General features: G+C 42.4%; 1 protein-coding gene and 1 pseudogene across 1 annotated transcript in view; one reads left to right on the forward strand and one right to left on the reverse strand.

Moving 5' to 3' along the window:
- The window catches only part of LOC138966514 (RING finger and SPRY domain-containing protein 1-like), a 52554-nt gene that overhangs the window by 21867 nt on the left and 4309 nt on the right, over positions 1–26378 (forward strand). The gene's annotated exons all lie outside the window — the stretch shown is intronic.
- On the reverse strand, positions 2594–19330 carry LOC138966264 (uncharacterized; annotated as a pseudogene).

The raw sequence follows: 26378 nt of genomic DNA on the forward strand, positions 1-26378 counted from the left end.
AGGAAAGAGTGGGATGGAGACCGAAGGGGGATAATTAAATCTCATTTATGGTATACATTTTATTCACACGGAAACGGATGTTCAATTTCTAAAGGCCGGCAGCAGTGTCGCCTAATTGCTTAACAAACCATATGAAATTGAATCGACGAATCTCCTTTAGAAACTGTTAAACAAGATACGCATAATTATGGGCAATTTTCTTGAGAAAAAAATCCGGAGGAGTTTCTAAGCCACACCAACTGTGCACCCCTTGCCGGAGGGTTTTTCAAAATGAAGCTAATGGTTGTGTTCCAAACCATCCTTTCAGCGTCTCATTCCGATGAGCGAGAAAATGTACCCCTATAAAGGCCCCCCCCCCCCCCCCCCCCCCCAAGGCCTTCAAACTGTCTTGTGGCTTTTCTTTCTGAACACCTTGACTTCTCAAAATCAACATCAACATACTCCGAGGCATCAGCCGTCTTCAACAGTATCCCGAGGTCCTCGGCATGTTGTCGGCTCCAGCTGCTTCGTTATAGTGGCGATATACACCATGCAGTTTTGTCTTGTCTGCGACATGCATGCTGTTGACTTCAATGTCAAGGAGAAACCAACTGGACGCAAGGCAATTCAGTCAGACACCATAGATATGTTTTTACAGTCTGATTCAGACTCTTCAACTTATCAGGGTGATTGTACTCGAGCATGTCCGTTGAGTTTGCAGTCCTTTGTGTTATGTTACACATAATTATAGCTAGTTACACAGTCAACGAGGTGATTTCTGCAGCCACGGGCTAACACTGGTCGGAAGATGTCCCCTCTGACAGCGAAAATTATTGACTTAAGTTGTCTCCACGACGGGGAGTGTAGTTGCCATAGCGACCCGCCAGGACATTGAATCCTCTTTGTTCGTTGGGGTGTAGTGTGGATGCGTGGTCATTGACGATGTCTCAATGATGCGCTTCAGGGTTGATTGGGCTTGAAGATGACACACGACAACGTAATGCTCTGTTGGAGGCATGGTCTACTGACTTGTCGTTGTGTTTGCCGGAGGGTAGGACTTTGTATCACTGTCACAGCAATAGCTCTGTCCTGTAGTCTGAGGTACTCATCGATGGCCGGTGATGCAAACAATGTTTGGCTGTCATCGGTTGGACTGGAGGATACGACTATTTTTCTGTCTCCACATGTGTGGAAAGCGCCCCGTAACCGTATTGCAGTGCAGCCCGAGGTGCTCGCTGTAACCCTATGCTGCTAACAGTATTTGACTATCACGGGTTGTAGCAAATAAAATCTGCCAAAGGCCGTATCACGATTGTCGTCCGAACATTTGTTCACTTGGTGAACCTCGGTCGCTTCAGTGACGAGCCGGGTTTTGTTAACATTTTAATTTTTATTATCCCTGAGCCTGAGGCCTGAAGATGGCGAGTGGCTGTAGATTACATGGTTAGTGAACTTGTGAAGTGTATCGTTAGATTGCCTAATAATTGAGAGAAGGAATGAGGGTGGTAGTGGAAAGAAGGAAGGTGGTGGGGTGGGTGGGGGGATGCCGTTGGCGGGAAATGGTGTGTGTGTGTGTATTTGTGTGTTAAATGTTTCTTTATTTGTTTCTTTGTTTGAATGCTGGTTTGGGCCAGTTGAAAAGAATGCAGATCATTCTATCCACCACTTTTGAAATCAAACAAACAGTTATACATGTTTTTGGATTTTATTGTCAAAAGGCAACACGCAGTTGTTTCTCCAATGGCATTGCAATAGATTGAGCTGCATGAAGTTGAATTAAACACGAACGGTCTTTTGAAACACACACGCATTACCCTCCTATCTTGCAACAATAACCACACATTTTAGCGTACGTTTAGTGTTACTTCATACTTTTTCTTTTTTTGCGCGGTTATTCACATACATAAAGTGTGTGTAGGCTAATGCAAACTCTGCACAAAATGGAACAGACGCGAAGGAAATGCGTCAGTATTCCAAATTAACAAAACAAAACGTTTCCCTAAACGAAAATGATAGTGCAGTTTATTCGTAGAACAATTTTCGGGTGAAATTTAAAAACGTGCATCGAAGGGCTGTGGTTTTTTTTACGCGCACATATCATCTCTTTCGAGATTTTGTCGTAAGTATTTTGTGAAAGTGATGTCAGATGTGGGGCTAAACGACAACAGAATGAAGTCAAATCCAGAATTTATCGTTTTCAGATTGGCATAAGCGATTATCATTCGAATAAAGTGCACTGTTCACGAAGTGATTAATTTGTCTTAAAAATCGCAATGCGTCAGATTTACGACTTGTTAGTTTCGTACTGTCAAAGGGTGACACTTTGGGTATGTCAACATCACAACTAAACGATTAACCCCGTGCGGCCTTACACATCACAAGTTTCGAGTATGAATTACAATCAAAGATTTAGTATCACAAAGCCCATGAATAAAATCTGTCAACCTCTTTCTGTCAAATACAAAAACTTTCTCTCTACCTCACACACGCACATGCACACACACACACACACACACACTCTCCATGCTCTCTCTCTCTCTCTCTCTCTCTCTCTCTCTCCCACACTTTCTGTCTGTCTGTCTCTTTCTTCCACTCTCTCTCCACAATCCCAGACTATCGATCACATACTTTATTTCAAATCTGTGTGAAACACAACACATATGTTATTCGCATAGTACATGGTATAGTTTCCTCTCGTCGGCACAAGTTCAAAGCGATTTCGTGCAGCAGTAAACCACAAACAGCGTATCCACTCAGTGAGCGAACAACCTATAAATAATATTGGTATAATTTCATTATCAACACTTCCCCATCTTGATATTCACGTGCAAGTGTCAAGAACTTGGGTACTCAGGCCACAGATCTTGATCGGTGATTGGGTGGCGGTGTAGCTCTGTGATCCCAATAACGCACGTGAACTTCTGCTACAGTATGAGAGTTTTCTTTCTTCTCTCTGTATGCAAAATTAGTAGGCCGTGAACCTTTTTCACGGACAAATCACAATTGTTTTCATGGACGTTTTTCTTTTTCTGATGATACCGAGATACGCTGATTTTGTTTTTGTAATTTCTCAGCTCAGTTGTCGTTATTTTGTTGTGACGAGAGCAAAATGCCGAATAGTTTTGTCTTTGTGATTGATACTTTTTCTCCCCTCTCTTCCCCGCCGAAAAACGAAAACAAGTCGCGTAAGGCGAAAATACAATATTTAGTCAAGTAGCTGTCGAACTCACAGAATGAAACTGAATGCAACGCAACGCAGCAAGACCGTATACTCGTAGCATCGTCACTCCACCGCCCGTGGCAAAGGCAGTGCACGTGGAATTGACAAGAAGAGCGGGGTATTCGTTGCGCTAAGAAGGATAGCACGCTTTTCTGTACCTCTCTTCGTTTTAACTTTCTGAGCGTGTTTTTAATCCAAACATATCATATCTATATATTTTTGGAATCAGGAACCGACAAGGAATAAGATGAAAGTGTTTTTGAATTGATTTCGAAAAAAAATTTTTGATAATAATTTTTATATATTTAATTTTCAGAGCTTGTTTTTAATCCGAATATAACATATTTATATGTTTTTGGAATCAGCAAATGATGGAGAATAAGATAAACGTACATTTGGATCGTTTTATAAATTTTTATTTTTTTTTACAATTTTCAGATTTTTAATGACCAAAGTCATTAATTAATTTTTAAGCCACCAAGCTGAAATGCAATACCGAACCCCGGGCTTCGTCGAAGATTACTTGACCAAAATTTCAACCAATTTGGTTGAAAAATGAGGGCGTGACAGTGCCGCCTCAACTTTCACGAAAAGCCGGATATGACGTCATCAAAGACATTTATCAAAAAAATGAAAAAAACGTTCGGGGATTTCATACCCAGGAACTCTCATGTCAAATTTCATAAAGATCGGTCCAGTAGTTTAGTCTGAATCGCTCTACACACACACACACACAGACACACACACGCACATACACCACGACCCTCGTTTCGATTCCCCCTCGATGTTAAAATATTTAGTCAAAACTTGACTAAATATAACAAGTCGCGTAAGGCGAAAATACAATATTTAGTCAAGTAGCTGTCGAACTCACAGAATGAAACTGAACGCAATGCAACGCAGCAAGACCGTATACTCGTAGCATCGTCAGTCCACCGCGCACGGCAAAGGCAGTGAAATTGACAAGAAGAGCGGGGTAGTACTTGCGCTGAGAAGGATAGCACGCTTTTCTGTACCTCTCTTCGTTTTAACTTTCTGAACGTGTTTTTAATCCAAACATATCATATCTATATGGTTTTGGAATCAGGAACCGACAAGGAATAAGATGAAGGTGTTTTTAAATTGATTTGGACAATTTAATTTTGATAATAATTTTTATATTTTTAATTTTCAGAGCTTGTTTTTAATCCAAATATAACATATTTATATATTTTTGGAATCAGAAAATGATAAAGAATAGGATGTACGTAAATTTGGATCGTTTTATAAAAAAATATTTTTTTTTACAATTTTCAGATTTTTAATGACCAAACTCACTCATTAGTGTTTAAGCCACCAAGCTGAAATGCAATACCAAACCCCGGCCTTCGTCGAAGATTACTTGACCAAAATTTCAACCAATTTGGTTGAAAAATGAGAGCGTGACAGTGCCGCCTCAACTTTCACGAAAAGCCGGATATGACGTCATCAAAGACATTTATCAAAAAAATGAAAAAAACGTATGGGGATTTCATACCCAGGAACTCTCATGTCAAATTTCATAAAGATCGGTCCAGTAGTTTAGTCTGAATCGCTCTACACACACACACACACAGACAGACAGACACACACACACACACACACACACACACACACACACACACACACACACACACACACGCACATACACCACGACCCTCGTTTCGATTCCCCCTCGATGTTAAAATATTTAGTCAAAACTTGACTAAATATAAAAAGGAAGAAAGAATTGGAAAACTCAAACACTCAAGATCCAACTGGACAAATCAAGAAAAATTCAACAAATATTTGAGCAGAATAAGAAGAACAATTGGTCAGCTTCTTCTTCTTCTTCTGCGTTCGTGGGCTGAAACTCCCACGCACACTCGTGTTTTTTGCACGAGTGGAATTTTACGTGCATGACCGTTTTTTACCCCGCCATTTAGGCAGCCATACGCCGTTTTCGGAGGAAAATTGGTCAGCAGTATTAAAGCACGCTTTTGTTTACATTAATCACAGTCAAATCACATCACGGAGAGCAAAATGACAATGAATTGCATCAATTTATCACAGTTCGCTTTTAATTTTTTTTGGTCTCTTCTGATTCAACTTTATCGTTGAATGCATCACAAAAAGTTCAGTCTTCAATCCAGATGATGACAGTTCAAGAAAGCAGCCATTGGTTTGTGTGTGTGTGTGTGTGTGTGGTTTGTCGAGGAAGCGAAGAAAATCATCACCTCACCAGGCCGCTGCTTGACGATTTTAGAAAGCGAATACTAATGTCACTGCATTAGTCTTGGACTTTTTGAAAGAGCAAAAGACTAACATCACAGCATCAACCACTGGTCTCCCGAGAAAGGGAAAACAAAAACAGTCACACAATCAGCCGTAATCCGTTTCCAAGACTGAACTTTTTGAACGAGCATTGTCCAACATCACAGCATCAAGCATGGGTTTTTGGAGAAGTAATAAATGCCAGAATCACTAAATCATCCGTTAAGCGTTAGCGAGACTGAGCGACCTCATGGGCTCCATCCGGGACGGGTTTCTTGACGGTATGCCTCCCGGGCCCGGGGTGAGGGTGGCAGCGGATGTGGCCAGGTCCATGCCGGACTCCATCTTTGTCTTGAGCTCCTCAATCTCGTGCTGCTGGTACTTGGTGCGGTCGTTCACCAGCCGCTCCACCACCTTACGCATCTTGAACGTGGCTGTGTGCCTCATGGCGCGCCCGGCCGAGTGGAGAGGGATCCTCGCAGTCAGAGACCGGCTCAGCGGCACTCCCGTCAAGGTCTGAAGAACCAGATCCTCGGCCGTGTAGGTTCCGCGTAAAGACCTGTCCTTGCTCCGTCCTCGGATGTACTTCCAGGCGTCTTTGGGGATCCTGGGGGTCTTGTTCTGTTCCAGCTTCTTGCGGCGTCCGGCGCACGTGCTCGTGGAGTTGTCGTCGTCTGTGGTGAGGGTGGTGGAGAGAGAGGGCTTGGTGGTGTAGATGGGGGGAACGTGTACGGTGGCGGGCCTGGGTGGGAGGCGGTGTTGGGCGAACACGCCTTCGTCTTCTATGTCGCTGTCCGAGTCGTATTGGCGGTTGGCATGATCATGGAGTTCTTGCAGGAAGCGGTCCACCTTGCCTTGCACCTGTGATACAGTATGATACAGTGCGAACAGTGCGATACAATACAATACAGTACAATACAATACAGTGTGATACGATACAATACGAGTCAATACGATTCAGTACAATACAAGACAATTCAATACAATTCAATACAATGCTATGCAATCAAATGCATCTATAGGCTTGCAGCAAGAATCTAATCAAAGATAAAAAATGCAATAAAATACTTAGAACGTTCAGAAGGAAATCTCCCTTTCTGTGCCTCTGTCTCTTACCCTCTGTCACATGTACACACACACTCTCTCTCGATATATATCTAATTGCCTGTCCCTTCGCCTCTCTCTCTCTCTCTCTCTCTCTCTCTCTCTCTCTCTCTCTCTCTCTCTCTCTCTCTCTCTCTCTCTCTCTCTCTCTCTCTCTCTCTCTCTCTCTCTCTCTCCCCTTACCTGATCGTTCTCCTGCTGAATGAGCTCCTGTGTGAACTTGGGGGCGTACATGTTGGAGCGGCGCAGGATGGGAGTGGGCACGTGATTCCCGTGCGTCACGGATTTCATGGACACCGCCTCGTCCCTCCGCCCCTCCCGGTCAAACAGCAGAGCTCGCAGGTCGATGTGGTCTGGGAGGTAAGGGTCATCCTCATCGTCCGAAGACTCCAAGAAGAAGGAGTTAAACCTCTCCCTGTCGTGTTCCATCCCAGGGTGGTAGGTGTAGGCATGACTCCGCGTGGAAGCACTGTCGTCAGTGTCTTTATCCTTGGTGGTCAGGATCTTCAGAGGGTCCTTGAACATAAACTTGACATGGGCGGGCTTAACCCCCCTCTGTTCCTGACTGTCAGCTACAGCTGGAAGCCGCGCTTCATCCCTGTTCATGGCCCCGCTGTAACTCTGCGACACCAGCGGGGCAGAGCGGGAGTTCCTTCTGTTGAACTTATTGGGCAGCCGCATCGGGCTTGCGGGAGACATGACGGAAGAGATCGTCGTCTTGGCCGTGTGCGCTCGCTCGCTTCTAGTAGGTTCTTCGACCTTGCTGAGGTCCTGCAGTTTGAGGGCCTGCCTAGCTTGGTTCACTATGGGCGTGGTGGAGATGTCGCTCAGTGACGGACTTGAGTCTCATGGGGTACTTCATCCTCCTCTCCAGGTAGAAGGAGGCGATGTTGGCTCCAAGGCGTTTCTCCGTGTTGGTGATCTGCGTCTCCTCGAAGCTGTAGTCGCGCTCCGGCATCACACGCTTTTTGACCTCGATGCGGTGCTTCTGGCGGTCCAGGTCCAGCAGCTTGACCTGAAGGAGAAGAATATCCCATAGTTAATTATTGCTCTTATACGTCTTGCTTTTGTCATCACTCAATTTGTGAGGGTTTGCCTTTGCCAGATAGTTTTTGTGGTCATCAGAATTGGCGTTAGTTAACTGCAAAATGGCGACGACTCTCTCTCTCTCTCTCTCTCTCTCTCTCTCTCTCTCTCTCTCTCTCTCTCTCTCTCTCCCCCCCCCCCCCCCACTTACTGCTGCCCACCACCACCACCACCACACCACACCCCTCACCTCACCAAACCCCCCACCCCACCCCGACCCACGAACACCACTGACCTCATATCTGAGTTTGCTGGAGTTGTCGTGGATGTGCTTGAGGGTGGAGGTCTTGTTCCTCTCGAGGGAGGCCCGCTCCATGGCGAAGTGGTTCTCGCACACATTGTTCTTGACACTGGTCAGCTTCTCCGTCAGGGAGTTCTTCTTCTGAGCCTCGGACATCACCTCGGACTGCAGGTCGTGGAACGGGTTGCACACCAGCTGCTCCGAGTCCATAATAAAGTAGTTGCCTGGAGGAGAAAAGATGGTGGAAGAGATGGTGAAAGGAGTTCAAGGCAAGCTGTTCTTTGCGCAGCTTGCATGCCAAAGAAAGGAAAACTCTTGAGAACGTTGGTGTGGCAGAGATTAAAAAAAAAAAATTGTGCAGAGAATTTTTTTTTATTTTTTTTTTAAAGAAAGCAGCAGCTCGAAGTCCATGGTGAATTTATTGTCCAAATCAAAAGATGCTGTGTACAATTCTGCTCAGGTCTGTTGTGGTGAACGTGACCTTAGCCGTTTTGACGAAGTGGACGACTGTACAGGATCTTCTTTCAGGTTTGTTTCCCACAAGCAACAAATATATTACGGTTCGATCGCAATAATTACATGACCGGAAGAAAGGTAAAAATCATAAACATGTCATACGCGCTAATAGACATAAAACGGACCCTAAAACATAAACACGTCATATGCGCTAATAAACATAAAACGGGCCCCACCTCACATGTTTGTGGTTTTACAGCTTTCGCTGCAAAACACACACGCACAACATACCCAAGGGAGACCACTTGTAAACAGCGAAAATGAAGAAACTTCCAATCACTATTAAAACTTAACGATGAACACGATTCCAATCAGTGTGAAATCAATTCACTGTCATCAGGTGTTCTAGTTACTATTTTTCCACGTCGCTATTGTGAGAAAACAGGTTCACTCAGCGTTACCTCAATTCACTTTCATCAAGGATTGTGGGTATACTATATATTTCCATGTGGCCAATCACTTAGGACACTTATAAAAGAAAACAGCTAAAAGTGTCAAATCAATTCACTTTCATCGGTTTTTTGTTGTTTGTACGCTATTAAGTACTGTATGCACTTGTAAAAGAATACAGGTCCATTCAGTGTGAAATCTATTCACTCTCATCAAAGTTTCTGCGTAGTACATAATAGCGTCGCCAGGGATTAAGAACGACAATCTGTCGTTGACGTTATGACAAAGTCTTCCTCGCTCCTGGGCTAATTGGTGCATACCCCTCACTGCAGTTCCATATGCTTGGCTCCCTAGACCTTTGCTCGCATTAATTGTAGTTATAACAGTTGACCACGCTCTAACCTTTTTGTGAGAATACGCATTGTATCAGAAACTCAGGCTTTGATCAGAAACATGCGGTTGGTGTTATAGACCCAAGCAATATTTAAAAGTTTAGCCCCAGCTCAGTGTTAACAATCAATAGTTCCAGAGAATAAGAGTTGGTGTTGTCTTCTTTTAAATACATGTACAGTCAGCACTCAGTTTAATAACTATACGTATTGTGCGCCTTTCATCTCCTTATTTTAACGATTCCCCAAATGAGAAATGTTGCTGCTGTGAATGGTATATTTATCATTAAAGAAGTAAGTAAGTTGTACACAATTCTCTTTTCAAAATGTTGATCGCAATTCATTGGTGTTTATTTTATCTAATGTAATTTTCGCCTTAATAGCGCCATTCACGAATCAGTTTCAAGAGCTGTTTATGTCGGCATAGTCAACGGTCATTTGTAAAATACAGCCATCGAATCAGTGAGGCAGGTTATTTAACATTAACTCCTGCTGTTACAATGTTACAGCGTTTACAATGTGTGCTACTTTTGCAAGTATAATTATATAGTATCTGACACAGTGCTCACACGTGGTTACAAGAAGTGTGTTCACATTGGAACACTTCTGGTTTTAGTGTACACTGCAGGTCACATACACCATATTCGCAATTAGTAATGCACAGTCATTAACAGTTCACATTTCGTAGTAATGACACAAAGGGAGTTGTCAACCAACACCCGATATTAACGCTTCCTCGGACAGACAGAATATATTTTTGGTCTAAATATTCAGCACTGGACCACGGCTGTAACTTACTCGGATCATAAACCTTGCAGAAGACACCCGTTTTCCATGTCGTCAGTTCTGTGAGCGACCACAAGTCTTACACTTTGACAAAGAGACCCATTGCCATTTTCTGACTGGAAGTTAACGGTTTGCTCTTGATGTGTTTGAGAAGATTAACTGAATATCTCTGAGGGTTTTGGAACCTGAGCGCATTGACTCTTTGTGTGATATTATTGTGGTGTGTGGATTCAGCTGACGTTGTTTAAACATCCGCTGTTGACTTACATTGCATGTCGCCAGCAGTATGGTGTTGCTCTTAGCAAATGCCTCGATGGCTTTTTTTTTTTAATGAGTTGGACTTGTGCTTTGTTGGCACAACACTTCACCATACTGATGAAGACTGCATTGAGTAAGCAAAATACCATTTGGAATGATTAAGACTTGAAGAGTGCAGTGGCCATTATCACCACTTGGTGATAAGCTTAGGGAACAGCTTTCCGCTGTGACTTCAGTCACAAAAACTAGCCTTGAAGTATTTATTCCATACGATACCAAGGCAAAGACTTCCATTTCATAAACACATATTGTTGATCGTTTATGACATTGAGGGGAAAAAACCACTTGTTTGCTTCGACGGAAATATGTTCTTACCCTCATGCTTGATGGCCGACTTGGGCTCGTCCATAATCATCCCCCCCAGTTTGGCCGGTTCTGATTATTCTTCAAACGTCACAACAAACGATAGAGATAACTTCGGATGTACGTGCTACAGATTCTCTTGCCAGCACTGAAAAACTGTTAGTTCAGTGATATGTGGCCATGATTGGGTGGGTTTATTCCTCCGTTGTTTTGCTCATGGGTCAAGGTCGGATATTAAACATGCATTGTCCAACAACCACAAGAAGATCTCCCAACTTTATCCACCGCCAGTCGATAAAGGAATCAAACATGAACACCCCATCATTGTTAAACAATGTGTCTGTTCTCTTGACACAATGTTTGAGTCCCTTCTCATCCACACATGGCCGCACTGTGCTTTGTTTAATCGCCGGCCACCATGGCACAAAATAGAAGACCTTAGCACCAATTTGCAGACATTTAGTCAAATGACCACAACCTCGTAGCCTGACAAACTTGGCCGGGGTGCGCACTCATTGCCAGAAGTAATATGCCGACACAGATTGAACAATAAGCTTTAGAGTGCGAGCCGCAGGATTTTGGCCAGGCGTTCAAACGATCTTGTTAGTTGGAGACCCTAAAGAATCCACGACCCAGTAGGTCTAATCTTTCTGTGGATCATATTGCATGGCTCCATATAGCAAAGGGATTATTTTAGACGTGGACGCTAGTGTAGAGGAGGCTACCTATCCATTTTAACGACCTGCAATCAACTTGGCTGACTAGTGTACCGCTAGATTGGATTTCTGCCGGCCTGTGCCTAACCGTTGTTATTTTAGATGAGAACGATTTATGGAAGAGTGTTAGAAATGTACCTCGGGCTGGATGTACATTACATCGCTTGGTCACACATTCGACCAGATTCTGCTTAAAAGTAGCATATTAGTGGGTGCATGGACACGGAGAGTCTAAAACTGAGTTGCAATAAAGGCGTTGTTTGTTGGAAGATGTGATGAGTTGGTTCAGAAGCCGTGCAGTATCGCTTATTTGCTTGTTATGGTTTTAGGTAATACAACGAGAATGATTTTTTTGTAGGTATATTTAGTTAAATAATTCAGTGAAGTATTTGCAGGGACTTAGACAGGTTGATTAGTGTGTAACTGCTCTTTTCATGCTAAGTCAAATGTAAGAAGGCATCGACGTGATGAAGAACCATTACTTATTTTGTGCGATTGTCGATTTCTTCACTTCTTCTTCTTCTTCTTCTGCGTTCGTGGGCTGAAACTCCCACGTACACTCGTGTTTTTTTCACGAGTGGAATTTTACGTGTATGACCGTTTTTCACCCCGCCATTTAGGCAGCCATACGCCGTTTTCGGAGGAGATTTCTTCACTGACATGATGACATAGATCTGAATGGAAGGTTGTGTCAAAGTTTCAAGGTGTTGTTAGTGTTACGCATATGCTCTCTGTCTCTGTCTGTCTCTCTCTATCTCTGTCTCTGTCTGTCTATCTCTGTCTCTGTCTGTCTGTCTGTCTGTCTCTCTCTCTCTCTCTCTCTCTCTCTCTCTCTCTCTCTCTCTCTCTCTCTCTCTCTCTCTCTCTTTTCACACGGTTCCAATTAAAAGGTCAATGGCGATGGAAGTGCGAACATGACTAAATGATATTTTAATTTTTGTGGACAGAATAACACGTTTGTGCGTGTATTCAAATTATTTCAGATCTCTAAAAACACTTAACACGTTGGGCGGTAACGACACACACATTACATAGCAACATCACTACCATATATGTGAATAGCTATAATACCGACACTTTGCCATAATCAGGCATGACCTTAACCTCTCAGGCAACTTCGGTTCCTGTTTAAAGCACTCTGCCAAAGACATTGTATGCCTCGTTAAATCATCATAGACTCCGTTCGCTTGGTCAGTGAATTGTTAAGGCGAGAATGGACCCTTCTATGTATGACGGCTTACTTGTGCCAAAACCTAGGGTTATCGTTTTCACGTGAAAATTAGTAATTAACAGTGTTAATTACTAATTTTCATTTTTGCCTCGTTTTCGGTCACAGTAGTCGGATTTTAAGAGTCCGCACTGAGAGGCTTCAACGCCCGGCAAACATCACTCTCACACTATTTCTAAAATATCTTTTAATAGAAGGCCTTATCGAGAAAGTAATTCGACGGGAAGATGCATGTCACTGTTTTCTGCAATAGCGCTATCCTAAACGTTGTTTTGGGTATCTTAGAAAAGAATAATCGACCCTGAAAACTTTCGAAACGAAGCTGTTCGTAGCAGACGGACTTTTGATCGGCTGTGGTCTCACACTTTCACAGATATCTTTCAATATAATTCCTTATTCGACAAGTTGTCAGGCAGACAGCTGTACTTCATATTTGTTTCCACTACCACACTCATACATTTGCTTAAAAGTGTATTAGGGAAGGACAATCGATCCGAAAATGTTCGAACCGAGAGAGGAAAAATGGCGGCCGGTCGGACATGTGCAAAAGGTCTGACGACTAGCAGACGGATCTCTTCATCGAGACTCACACACTTTCACAAATATCTTTCGATAGAATTCGTTATTCAACAAGTTTTCGGACAGACAGTTGTATGTCACGGTTATCTACACATGCGCTCAGCTCTTAGTGTTAATTTACATCTAATTAAAGAACTATGGACCAGAAAAGTTTCGAATCGAAGGATGTTTTGCTCTGGCAGGTGAAACAGTCGCGCATGCGCATTGAGCCCCCACAGTCACGAGGTACAAGAACATTAGTAATTAACGCGTGAAAATTACTAATTTTTAGTTTTGGCACTAGTAAGCCGTCAGGAAGCGAGCCAAAACTGAAAATTAGACATTAACACTTGAAAATTAGTTATTAACACTAGAAAATTAGTAATTAACACGTGAAAATTAGTAATTTTCCCGTCAGAATTGTAATTTTCTCGTGAAAATTAGTAACTTTCACGGGTTAATTACTAATTTTTAGTTTTGGCGCTAGTAAGCCGTCTTATCTATGCCCTTCCCTGTTCTTGTGGAACACTTGTGTTGTTCGTAAATAAATGTGAGAAAATGTGAGAAAATGCGAAGGATGGGAAGATTGGATGAGAGGAGGTAGAAATGGAGGCATTGTTTTCCTTGACAACGGTGATTCATGTACCGCCATTTGAGCTTAGTATTCATGGTATTCAATCCATTCAGTCCAGTTTTTTGTTTTTTTACCATAAACAAAAAATGTAGACGCAGATAAAATGCTGAGGACCAACCAAGCAAGTAATCAAACAAACAACCCAAATCAGTACCATGCATGATACTGTCACTGTGTATATATATACACCTTGTCTTTTCCTTCTAAACGCCTCTCGTCTGCTCCTTTACCTTAAATACATGTGTGAACATCTGCATCCTTTTTTTCTGTGGACAAAGGGCGCATGGGGACTTGGAAAGCGAAACCTATCATTCTGGCCTTGAATCTTGATTTCTAAGCCAACAGGTCTTTAAGACAGACTACCCCATTGTTAGAGCCTTGCCTTTGTCGTGTAAACCGGAGTACCCATCATCCATGCCTTTCTCCAACACGCATCTGCCCTGTTCTTTGACACAGCCTGGTCGAGACTTATAATAGCTAAAGCCGCCATCGTTAGAAGAAAGCTAGGATATCTTGAAAGGGGATTGGCTGTAAAGAGTACTTCACTTTTCTTCATCCGATTAGTGCCCGACCTTGAAAATGACACGTTTCTCTCAAAAGAAAATTAGTTTCAGTACAAGGTTTACCAATACCCGTTCGTGGAGGTAGAGAGTACAGCGTGTCTGCTTTTCTTGCCTTCCTTTTTGTTCCTTGTATGGAACAGTTGACGGAAAAGAAGAGCTTAATCATCAAGTGTCACCTAATTAGTCTGAGTAAAAGCCAGCTTTCACGAAGCTGAGATTTAGGAAATGAGGGTCTTTACTTGGCAACATTTTTTGGAACCCATCTGCTGTCTTACTTTGGAAGTAAGACTTAACAGTCCTCGGAATAATTCTAAATTTGAGACGACACTGCTGCTGGTCAGAACAATAGGTAACGCTGATCGTCATCGAAAAAGATGAGAGAAAAAAAGAAATTTGCTTTTCTGCCTTAGGTTTCTTCTTTAATAAGATACTTACGTTAGAAAAAGATTAAGAACGTTATAAACGTTGTATCTTTATTCATGTAAACATTTTACTGACACTCGGTGTTGTTATATATATATGTTGTTGTTTTTTTAATTAAGTCATTGAGCCCGACAACGATTTGGAGGAACATGCAAAAGCGTTACCACAAATTCTGACCCCAAAAAACACCCGACATTTCTTTGATGAAATAATCAACAGCATACGTGGCAGTACAGAAGGAAGGAATACATGAACACATAAAATAAAGAAAATCAATTAAGATTTGCGATACAGCTTGGGAAATGGAGTTGTTAGAGTAGCATTGACTCTTTGAGTTGTGTTGACGGACTTATAATCGTACAGTTACGGTACTCCTCATTTCCAATCAAAAGACAATGTCCCTAAACCTCTGATCTTCGTCTCTACATGTAGGTGGGCAAGTCGGTGCTAGGCAAACCCTTGATCAACATGTCCAATGTCTTTGTGAATTCCAGGATGCCTGTTTCATGTTGGTTTGGTTCCTCATTGGAGCGTGACATCAGTACGCTGAAGCGTGACAGAGACCCGTTCCGGTATTGACAGCGATACTCTTTCTGTGGCACTTTATGTGGTCCCATGGCTTTACAGTGATTGACTTCTTGTTTGGGCGTCTCTCACCAGTGGCACCGCTCGGTTGTGTGTCTTTGTTTAGTTGCTTAGTCGGTGGTTAGCCCCCCCCCCCCCCCATACAAATAAAATTTAAAAAAACACAAAGCAAAACAATAACCCACACTCACACACAAAAAACACACAAAAACAACAACAAAACGAAACGAAAAGTACAAAACAAAAATCCTCACTTTGAAGGAAACAGTGTGAATTAAAATTAATGTGCTTTGTATTTAACCTGAACAAGCAAAAAAGACCAGCCTATAACACGTGTCAGACTGAACTACTGTTTTTGTATGTATTTATCTGTTTTTATTATTGATTATTATGTTTTGTCTTGTTGCTTTGCTTGATTTTCTTATTACATTGTATGGAAAACATACTTACCAACTCGGTGTGCGTCCATTTTAACTTTCAACTGCGCGACCATCAGTCATGAGAGAACACATCACAGATTTATCCCTCTTGTTTTCTAAACTAAATATACCTCACAGCGAACAGAATAAAGTTTTTACCATTATCATTATCAGGCGAGGCGTATGCGAAGGCTGAAACCACGACACTTTGAAATCAGATCACTTGACAGAGTACGGCTTTGGTTTCAAACCACAAGTTAGCTTTTTTCTCTCGTACAATCACATTTCGTGAATACCATTCGAAGACTGCGGAACACTGACCGTGAAGGTTGAATTACCATTCATTTGGCAGATGTCATTTCCAGATTGTTTATTTCTTTCCTTTGGCTTTCCACTTCCTTTTTTCGCGGTTGTAAAACGATCGTGTCATCTTTTAGCCGCCGAAGCGTTGACATGGAACGTTCTTGCTCTTGAAACCCTCCAGGAGTTTATTGAACTTATTTCACTCAGTTCATTTTAACGAAGAAAATTGTCCTGAATTTTCCTCTTCGAACTTTTGTTTTCATGCGTTTTGTGGCCTTTACTTTTTCTTTCTCTAATACATGACCAGAAATTAGATAAAGCCTTCGTGCAGAGCTACCAGACCTGACCTGACCAAACCGAACTGGAAACCTTGTTGGTGTGTGTCACACAGAGAAAGGCAACGTGAGTTCTTCCTCTTCCCTCCTTTGAACCTACACGAATCTTAGCGTCTAATCGTGAATATTTAAAGATGCAGTCTTCGCTAATTTTGTCATGCGCCGTGCGAAGTTGGAATTTACCTGAAGGTAGGGTTGAATTATATATATGAATGATTAAATATGAAGTCTTCGCGGGGAGTGTAACTTGTGCAGTGCGAATTTGTTACATTTGGATGTCCATAAATCAGGATTATGAAAGAAAAGGCAACTGTGTGAAAAGTAGCTGAATGGACGGTAGCTAACCTGGGATAAAGGGCCAAGTGTAAGCGTCTGCAAAAGAAAAACGGTCATGCCATGTTCAGAACCGGCGAAATTAAATTCGTTGGATAATATTTACTTATCATTTACCGTTATTTCTTTTTTGCAAGTACTGTAACAGAGCGACCGAGGTAGCATTCGGTATCAAAATAGTAGTTTATCAAGCCTTACCTTACAACACAATCGGCAGTTAATAAGATTTGCATAATAAAGTGTTTGGCCAAGTTTTATTTCAATCAGCATTCGGTACATAATTAATAACATAGACACGATAAGGTGTTTAACCGAGTATTATCTTGAACAACAAAAAAAGAGGATGCCTCTTTAACGCCCCTCTCCAGTAGAAACTTATCTCCATACAATCACAGGTTCATGGCCCGGCCTGTTTATACCATAGCACTACCATCGATCCAAGATCGGCAGATCTTCCGAACCAGCAGGACCGTGTGACGTGCTTTTTGTTTCGCACGCTTCTCTGATGAGATTCACGCATAGTTTTTGACGAGAGATCATTTCTGCTTGAAATCTCTCCTATGCGGTTCAGTAGGCCCTGAAAAAAGGCTCGAAATAAGCTGTTGTGGACATGTACAGTGTGCTGAAATAATAACTGTCTGTCTCTCTCCCCAGGCCTAGAGGGTGTACTTTGATTACTAGTCCTGTTAGAGAAGAAGTAATTGGGGATTTCTGCAAGAAGGGTGCATCTGGTGTTAAGCAAAGAAATGCGACATAACCGTTTTGTACAAACATGAGACATTTTTTGTCCCGGTTTTATTCTTTCAGTGGTATTTTTTAACACCCCCGATGCCTTTCACCTCTGTCGAAAGATCTTGCAAACAACTTTGGAGCTCATGGAATTCTTTCCATTATCTATAGCTTTTTTTGTTCGGTGCGTAACACACTAATAACCACAGAAAATCGTGATTTACAGTTATGAGCCGTTCAAACCAGATTGATTCAATAGAAGACTTCACGTTTTTATTAAAATCTTATCGGTGGTAAATTTACATTTTAACAAATACACATTCAAGTTCAAATTTTTTATTAAAATCTTATCGGTGGTAAAATTACATTTTAACAACACACGTTTTAACATATAAACACGTTTTAGCAAGTACAAGTTTTAACAAATCCATGTTTCTGTGATGAGAAGTTGTACGAGAGAAACACACAAACTTACAGACTGGTTTCCTCGCTGTTAGATTTAGTAGTCTTTTCCAAAAGAACCGCGAAGAAAGGAAATAAAACCCCGTCGTATTTGATAATATCACCCTACAGAAATAAGTCGAACACTACCGACGCAATGGGATACTGTTATGATTATGTTACTTCAGAAGTTGAAGACTTAGCCGCACAGTGTAACCCCATTTTAAGACCTCCAATAAATCTGAAATAATTAGGTTTTAAAAGAGAGCAAGTCTTAAAATGGAGGTTTAAGTTACAGACGTTATAACTGAAATCTTGAAAAGGGGGTCTTTAAAGGGGGGGAGGGGTCTTAAAACGGAGGGGGGTGGGGCGGTCTTGGCGAGTGGTTTTTGCAGTACATTGTAAGCAATACCGTTTCTGTGTGAGATAAGGGCGTGGCAAAGACTTCCCGTGTGTAAGAGAGACAAAGGAATGTGTTAATCTGAGACTCCATAAAAACCCCATGATCGGTAAGCGCTGATACTATGTCTGTTAGAACTGTATCGGCTTGTTTGTAATAACAACCTTTATCATGTGACAAACAGGTGTTCGTCTTTAGAAACACTGCATTACACTGACCAGTTCGACCTATTTCTTTCTTGTCATGAAAATTCACTATTGAGTAACGTAAGTGCTATTGTATTTCCCAAAAATACAATTTCGTCAGGACAAACTGGCATAATTTCTGGATTAGTGACAAAGAAACGCTATTTGAGAAAAATATGATCAGTACTATTTTTCTTCATCCCTTTTTGTTTTGCTTCCCCATCTCCTTCTTTTTCTGATTCATAACTTTTTTGTAATGGCAAATGCTGGCTAACATCATGAAGTCTGATTTATCATTAATAACGTCCAGCTTTAAACGGAGTTGACGACTATTCGCGTTGTGAGCAATCAACGCCAGTGTAAGCTTAAAGTTTTGGTTCGTGTTTTTTGGCGGATCCCATGTTTCATTTTTCAGTGCCGTCTGGTGATTGTGGCTGTCATGAGAATTGTGGTTTTTTTTTCTCGATAATTCTTCTTGTATACTGCAGTACTTACCAACTTGTTCAATGGGTGAAATGACCGAGTCAGTGCACCCGAGTAGAGGCGATGCCATGGTGAATGTGTTGCGCTTTCTTCCCTTGGCAAATTGGTTGAACAGAATGTATTCCTTCTTTTCAGATCTAGGCCGTCGACGAATTCACACAAGACTGTTAGTTCTTGATGATCAATGTTCCGCAGCGTTCATGCTGACGATAAAAATGTGTAGAGTATTCAGAATCGTCGGTAGGAAGAGGTAATCTTGTCCACAACTGTATTCATATTGATGTTCATAACTGGTTCTTTGTTTTGTTAACTGATATACACGGATACTCATAGTCTATCTCCCTAGAAGCACAAGCCGTTTGATTCTTCCCAACACACAGCACTCTGTTCCTAAGCATTTCTTTTGATTTAGTGCCAGAGGTGGAAACATAATATCAGGAAGACACCGCGAGTACACACCTCAAAAACATAACCTGTCAGTTGGGGGTGTAACGTGTCTCTTGCCATATACAACTCATCTGCCATTGTTTCTGCTTGAATGAACAGCCACTGGGAACAAAAGAACACGTTACGCTCGTAACAATACAACTCTTTACTGAGGATGACGTGTGTGTCTGCTTCAAGAGATCATTAGCCGAACACTAACTTCGACCGTCATTTGCTATATTCTAAGCTGTTGTGTGGCAGAAAGAACTGCCAAACTGGAGGGGAGGGGGGGCGGGCGGGGCTAGGGGGTGGTCTGTGTTTGAAACAAGATGTCTGCTACCTCCATGGTCCGTCCCTCACAGACACATACCAGAGCATAAACTCAGTTTTGTTTAAAGTGAAAAGAATATTGGGTTTCAGCATTCGATCTGTCGGCAACATGCAGTTATTGGTCTCAAGTCGGAGCATACTCCATGTTCTGTAAAAGCAGACCGAATGCTTGGTTTCAAAATTCAATGCTCCTGGGTCTTCAAAAGCAGAAAGAAACTTGGTTTCAGCATTCAGTACTCGTGGATCTTCAAGCGACCTGCGGTTACTGGTCTCGGCAACAATCACTATGATGCATGAATGTACCAAACAATCGTTATCGACTAGATCTGTGATATTTCTACCCTGACATTATCACGGGGTGGCTTCGGGTTCGAGTTTCAGCCTCCACCTCTCCCTCTCCTCCACCCCCCCCCCCCCCCCCCCCCTCCCCTCCCCCATGTCACGAGCCATGTGTCCGTGGTGTCCTGCGGTTCCAGTCAGTTGACACGCTCCCCCGCGTAGTGCTGTCACCACTCAGTGGCCGTCACGCATGACTGAACACGCTTCTGGCACCCTGGCACCTTGGTGTCAACCCTGGCACCTTCGTGTCACATCTGGCCGCGTATCATCAGTATTGATGGAATGGTAATGTCGGGGTTGCGGGCCGCGTACCGGCGACATGCACATTGGAAAATACGAAAAACTGCTCGTCTGTTGGTGTGTTTGTTTGTTTTTGTGTTTGTTGTTGGCTTTTGCGGTTTTAATGTTTTTTTGAAGGGGAATCTGTCTGTTTGTCTGTCTGTCTGTCTGCCGGCCTATTCGAAGGGGCAAGGTCTTGAAATATTAGCCAGATTTTCGACATTAAAGACGAGGTGAAAAAACACGCTCAAAAACACAAGAATGTTGTCCAAAAATCATCGAACAAGTGAAAAAGGTTTAGGCCGAACAAATGTCAACATTTTGTCAGACCATCATACTGGGTGATAGGCAGGCACACATGCAGGCAAGCCAATACAAGGCTAACCACAATGACATTATACCAACACGCCGAGATGTGGACACCGATAAGAAACACTAGTACAGTGCCAGACCGGTATCATGATTGTCTGTGTGTTGGCCAGGGTTTTGAGACAGCGATCTCCAGATGTGGTCACTGATAGCGCAGGGATAGTGGGGTTAGAACAACTTTTGGCGGTAACAGCCAATCCTGCTGTCCACGACCGCATGGAGAAAAGAAAAGAGAGAAAAATCGGAAGAAAAGGCTCGAATTGTGAGATCGGGTGTGAGTTGTTGTACAAGATGTTGAAGGACATCCTGAAGAAAGCCCAGGAAAGCGGCAGACACCTGATTTCAGCGAAACCAGCAGGAAAGCATTCAGCCCTTTCGTGTATTTCTTTGTATTTTTTTTTGGCCAAGCACTTCGTTTTTAAAAGTAGGGGAAAAAACCCAAATATTAAACAAGACAGAATGAAAATTCTCATGGCGTTTTTGTTTGTATCAAATTAAATATCGTTCTGGTTTAGGGTGTTTTTTTCCCCACAAAATGTTTCAGTTTGTACAGCTACACACAAACTCCACCTTTTCGACAAGAGGTGAAGGCAGTTGCCAAAGTGTGGTGGAATTGGTTGAAGAGAAGTTCAGTTTTTTAATGTGTGTTTGCACCCAGTAAAGGTGAATTACATTTTACAAACACAAATGCAGCTGTTGATCAATCAATCAATGAGGCTTATATCGCGCATATTCCGTGGGTACAGTTCTAGGCGCTCTGCAGCACTGAGGACAAATGTTTAAATGTTCCACAACCCAAAACAGTCTTTCTTCTGACGAATTTTCCCAAGAAACAGATTGCCCTATGCTCTTCCCAAGAACCAGATTGCCCTTTGCTGCCCCAGTCGCTTCTTCGCGTTGTGGGTTTCCACGGCACGCATATCAGTGGATACTCAGTAGTTGATTTGCCCGTTCAAAGTTGAGCGAAACTTTCGCGATAGATGAAACCACACGTGGCATGCGTAGTATTCAGTGAATTGGCATACATCGACAGTTTGCAGAGACTCCGTAATTTGTTTTTAAATTCATTAATTTATTAATTTATAAATTTTTGATGGTAGCACGGCATTACCAAGAGCCGGTTTTTGTTTTTTATTGTTTCGTAATGTAGAAAGTGAAGAATGAACAAATTTAAACAAATAATGCCGGCACACAGCAGGGATGTCGTTTTTCAAGATGGGAAAAAATGAAAACTATAGGACTGCCTAAAACTGGCCAAAATTGCCAATGGCCAATGCCCAAGAAAATAAATCCCAGCATCATCCTCGCACAGTCTCAGACGTAGAATTGTGAAGTTAAATTGATCCTGTTAATAAGATCATCATACTTACCGATTTGGAAGAACATTCTGACTCCCTGAGTCACGTTGGCCATCTTGCTGCTTTGCTGTGTTTGTGACGGGCGCAGTGGCGTGGTGGTAAGACGTCGGCCTCCTAATCGGGAGGTCGTGAGTTCGAATCCCGGTCGCTGCCGCCTGGTGGGTTAAGAGTGGAGATTTTTCCGATCTCCCAGGTCAACTTATGTGCAGACCTGCTTGTGACTTAACCCCCTTCGTGTGTACACGCAAGCACAAGACCAAGTGCGCACGGAAAAGATCCTGTAATCCCTGTCGGAGTTAAATGGTTGATGGTGTGTGTGTGCTAGTGACTTTAAGTCTCCGTGTGTGTGAATGAGTGTATGTGCGCCTTGAGTCGCCTGTTGGTGAGATATGTGCGCGTTATAAATATTCGTATTATTATTATTATTATTATTATTATTATTATTATTATTATGTTTTGACAATAACCGTAAGACTGACCAGCAATATCAGTCACCTGTGAAAATAAATCAGGTGTGAGGTTACGTTTTGCTGTGTTTTTGTTTGTACGTGCAACAATAAAGGAAATATCGGCAATATCAATTAGGAAATCAAGCGTGAGGTTATGTGTTTTTCTCACTGAAGTATGTGACTTTGTTTTCTGAAATCGTCAGTGTTCTTGAACGAGCAGCGACATTAGCCATCCGTTCACCGAAAAATCAGGCGTGAGGTTATGATTTGTTTTTAAAACTCACTGATTTTGTTTGTTTGTGTTATAGTCTGTATGCGTCAGTCATTTTGTTTCCTGTTTATGCTACTCAGACTTCCTACGTCAGCATAAGTGTTTTTGTTGATACTTTTGCATAGTCCGACAAAACATAGATTGCATGGAGTGAACATGTTTTTGGTTTCACACGTTCTTGATCTGTGCCGGGCATAATAATTTGGCCAGGCCCTTCGTTGCCTGGTTATTCGTTGTCTAAGATTGTTTGATACGTTTCTTGCCGTGTTCGTTGTTTGTTAAACGCCTACAGTAGCGGGTGGGAAGGGCCCGTGAGGGGAGAGATGTCTTAAAACGGAGATGTTATTAACCGAAAATCCGAGAAAGCAGTGTATGTTGGGGAGGACGAGGTGGCAGGGGAGGGGAGGGGAGGGGATGTCTTGAATCGGGGGTCTTAAAGGGAGGTTTCAGAGTACTTTCAGTCTATGGTCCCTTTACCCAGTAGTCTACCAAAAGATGGTCCGTAATGACAGAGACATAGATATAATATATATGTCTCTGGTAATGGCAATAGGATCGACATGTTATACTAGTCAGAGTCACACACTTTGACACACGCTCCTGTGTTAAAGGCCTACTAAAGTGCAACATTTTTATTGCTTATATGGAAAGAGCTGCATATCAGGATACCAAATATATTAAACAAAACAATTTCTTCCGCTCCGATCACCCGTAGTCGGCCTGAGAAAGTGCTCAATCTCACCTGTAATCAGCGAGAAGGGAAGCAATAGACAATTTTTTGCTACTGCTTCTCTCCCCTGCCAGTGACGTCATGCGTGGTGTATGGCTACCATGATGTCGAACGCGGATGAGTCTGAATTGCAGCTTTCGTGCGAAAGCAGTGACTTTGAATCGGAGTTGGAAACATCGGAACTACCGTATTCTGGAGCGATAGGCATAGAGCCATACCAGTTCGAACCAAGTTATACCAAGTTTTAAGTCACAGAAATAAAAAAATAAGGGAGTTATGATGTATTTTGCGACGATCTATCGAGCGAAAGTGAAAGCATCGTGGTTCAGCGTCCGACCATGTTCGCATTGATCTAAGAACGCAGGCTCAACCTCAAAATAAAGAATGTTCATGTAATATTTTTATATATCTAGAATCTTCACAATATTATCATACTTTGTACCGAGTTTTAAGTCACAGAAATAAAAAAATAAGGAAGTTATGATGCATTTTCGAAGAGCTAGCGAGCGAAAGTGCAAGCATCAAATTTCTGCGTCCAACCATGTTCGCATTGTTTTTAGAACCGCAGGCACGACCATAAATTAAAGTACGGTTGTTTAATATTCTTATATATATCTAGTATCTTCAGGACATCATCTGCCTTTACACCGAGTCTTAAGTCACAGAAAAAAAGAAACGGGAGTTATGATGCATTTTGGAAGATCTAGCGATGATGATGAAACGAGTGCAGAAAACGCAATGAAAGCGAAAGCGCCCGAGTCGCACACTTATTTCCCTGTCAAGTAGGTTTATTTTGTACACATTAGAAAAAAAGTTTTAAAAAAAAAGTGATTGCCTACCTTCCTACCCTATTTTTTTGGCTATGTTACCGTAACCACACCTATTATTTTTTTGGGCCTAATGATGATGAAAATTATGATAATGATGATGATGATGATGATGATGATGATGATGATGATGATGATGATGATGATAATCAGTGATGGTGATGATGATGATACTCGAATGAATGGAGCAAAAGAGAGCGATAACTAGAAAAATGAACATCAGCATGTACAACAACAACAACAACAACAACAACAACAACAACAACAACAACAACAACAACAACAGTCTCCGTGTGAGTGTGTGTGAGTGTTTGTTAGTGTATACGTGAGTGTTTGTGTGTGTGTGTGTGTGTGTGTGTGTGCCCGGTGTGTCAGTGTGTGTGTGTGTGTGTGCCGTGGTGTGTGTGTGTGGTGTGTGTGCCCGGTATGGTCATGCAATATTCGTATAGATCTAGTATTTATCCTACATACGTCAGAGAGACACCCGTGAGATAATAATAGTTAAAATCACACGTGTGTATATCATGTAAATGAGGTCATGTCAAGCAAGTCTGGCAGGGACCTGTTTTTCCACTGCTTTATGATGCCAAAGTCACCGAGACAAACGTCATTATAGAAACAAAAATTGCGCTGGCTAATTACCCTCGATAAATCTTTAGAACTAACACGTCACGCCACACTTTCAGAGTGACGTTTCTTTGCTTTGACGTAATAGATTGCACGAGGCTTTACTAGAAGAGATCGAGGTTCCAACACGTTCGAAACTCTATTGACAGGAACCCTACTGGCCCAAATACTACATGCATGATGTCGTCGTGGAATTACTGCGTAACTCCATTATTGGCGATTTTGATGTTCTGGTCCCTTAGATCATTTAGTCATTCATTCTCACTGAGAAATATTCTCTCAAATACGTCGATACGAAAATGTGTGTGTGTGTGTGTGTGTGTGTGTGTGTGTACACTATTTGCGAATATTGACACATACCCGCACGAGTGCGAACGTGCGCGCGTACACTGACACACACGCACACACACACACAGCTGACAGACACAAACACTGACTCACTCAAACTTCAAACACAGACGCACACACAAACAGTAACACAAACACACACACACACACACACACACACACTGACTCACCGTGCACACACACACTGCACACACACACTGACACACTGGGCACACACACACACACACACACACACTGACACACAGTGACACACCGGGCACACACACACACTGACACACCGGGCACACACACACACACACACACACACACACCAGGCACACACACACACACACAAACACTCACGTATGTATACACAAACAAACACTCACACACACTCACACGCAGACTGTTGTTGTTGTTGTTGTTGTTGTTGTACATGCTGATGTTCATGTTTCTAGTTATCGCTCTCTTTTGCTCCATTCATTCGATCATCATCATTATCATAATCATCATTATCATAATTTTCATCATCAATATCATCACCCTCGCAGTCAGAGTTAAAATGCAAACTGCATATTCTCGAATTTTGATTTGGTGTCCCAAACTTCGGACCAAAATCCGCTCTGCAAGTTTGCACAAACTTGACCCACTGCCTCTGAGTGTCGGCATCATCAGGAAACCTGTGCATGGTATGACCCTTACCATGATTGTTGCTGCACTCAGCGACAGCACAGGCGAAGCCATATCTTCTCCGCTTCGAAGATGGAATCTCTTTTCAAACATACGTACTCGCAGTGGCAGCGCTACTAACACCGTCGGCCATGTTGCTCTTGAAGGCCGTGTTACACTCATGACGTCACTGGCACCGGGGGGTGTCTCTCGCAGAATGGACAGGTGCGCGGAATCGGTTTTTATTCAATAAAAAATCAGCCACGCAAAATTTTACAAAATGGTCTTCGGAACATTTACCAGATTGCTATTACACATGTTTTCGGCGAATACAAATTTTGCACTTTAGTAGGCCTTTAACAAGCATGTCAGACAAGCCGGCCGCTGTGTAGCAGGGCCGTGACTGGAAGCCGTTACTGCCCCTACAGCTCTAGCACCC

This window comes from Littorina saxatilis, linkage group LG1 (assembly GCF_037325665.1).
Source record: "Littorina saxatilis isolate snail1 linkage group LG1, US_GU_Lsax_2.0, whole genome shotgun sequence".
NCBI lineage: Eukaryota > Metazoa > Mollusca > Gastropoda > Littorinimorpha > Littorinidae > Littorina > Littorina saxatilis.